Here is a 1,711-nt window from a genome sequence, read left to right on the forward strand (position 1 = left end):
TTTTTTGTTTTTTGTGGGAGTCTTTAGGTCTTTCTACAAAAGTGGTATCATGGGACTCTTAATACTATGTTTAGTAGAAGTGGCAAGAATGGGCGTTCTTGTCTTGTTCCTGATTTTAGAGGAAAATCTTTCATCTGTGCACCAGTGAGAATGATGTTAGCTGTGGGTTTGTTATATATAGCCTTTATTATGTTAAGACACTTTCCTCAATATACACTGTGTTGGGGACTTTTTTTTATCATCAATGGATGTTGAATTTTGTCAAATGCTTTTTCTGTATATATTGAGATGATCACATGATATTTATCCTTCATTTTGATAATATGAGGTATCATGTTGATTTATTTGCAGATGTTGAAGCACACTTGCACCCTTTGAATAAATCCCAATTGATCGTGGTGTATGATCCTTTTAAAGTACTGAGGAATGCAGAATTCTAATATTTTGTTGATAATTTTTATATCTACATTCGTAAAGATATTGGCCTCTAATTTATTTTTTTGTGGCATCATTGTCTGTTTTTGGTATCAGGGTAATATTGGCTTTGTGAAATATGTTTGGAAGCTTTTCCTCCTCTTCAGTTGTTTGATAGAATTTGAGAAGAATAGGTATTTGGTCTTCTTTGAATGTTTTGTAGAATTCTCCAATGGAGCTGTCTGATCCTGGATTTTGTTTGTTGGAATATTTTTGATTACTGTTTTAATCTCCTTGCTAGTAATCAGTTGGTTCAGATTTTCTATTTCTGCATGATTCAGTCTTGGAAGATTATATGTTTCTAGGAATTTATCCATTTTTTTTTCCCTAAGTGGTCCAATTTGTTGGCATATAATTGCTCATACTATGCTCTTATGATCCTTTGTATTTCTATGGTGTCAGTTGTAATTTTTCCTATTTTAGCTCTGATTTTCTTTGAATTCTCTGTTTTTCTCAGTATAGCTGAAGTTTTCTTGATTTTCTTTTTAAAGAACCAGTTCTGAGTTTCACTGATCTTTTCTATTATTTTTTCATCTTTATTTCATTTAATTTTATTCTGATCTTTATTATTTCCTTCTCTTTATCTTTTTCTAGTTCTTTTAGATATAAATTTAAATTGTTTATTAAATTTTTCTTCTTTCTTGAGGTAGTCCTGTATTGCTCTAAACTTCCTTTTTGGAACCACTTTGCTGCATGCAAAATGATCCATCTGTTAGCTTTAGCAGACAAATACTTTGAAATCAGTTCAGGTCACTCACTCAGTCATGTCTGACTCTTTGAGACCACATGGACTACAATACGCCAAACTTCCCCAACTCATGTTTCTAAACTTGGGAAAAGTATCCTCCAAAAATAAAAGAAAATAAAGGCATTATCGAACAAGCAAAAGATAAAGGAATTCATTGACACCAAGTTTATACTTAAAGAAACAATAAATGAAGTTCTCTAGACTGAGGAAAGAATCCAAGAAAGAAGGAAAGAACAGAAAGAAGAAATGTAAGTGCACCTGAAAAGGTAAATGTGTAGTTAAACTCTTTTGACCCACTTTGGTATTATCAAGCCCAACTTAATCTCTAAGGGGTTCCATCAGTATAAAGATCTAGAGCATAATAATAGGTTAGAAGTGAACTCTAATTATTTAACTTAGAGGCAGAGTACATCATGAGAAATGCTGGACTGGATGAAGCACAAGCTGGAATCAAGATTGCTGTGAGAAATATCAATAACCTCGGATATG

This window comes from Moschus berezovskii, chromosome X (assembly GCF_049115385.1).
Source record: "Moschus berezovskii isolate FMDL1 chromosome X, NW_MosBer_1.0, whole genome shotgun sequence".
In the NCBI taxonomy this organism is placed as follows: Eukaryota; Metazoa; Chordata; class Mammalia; order Artiodactyla; family Moschidae; genus Moschus; species Moschus berezovskii.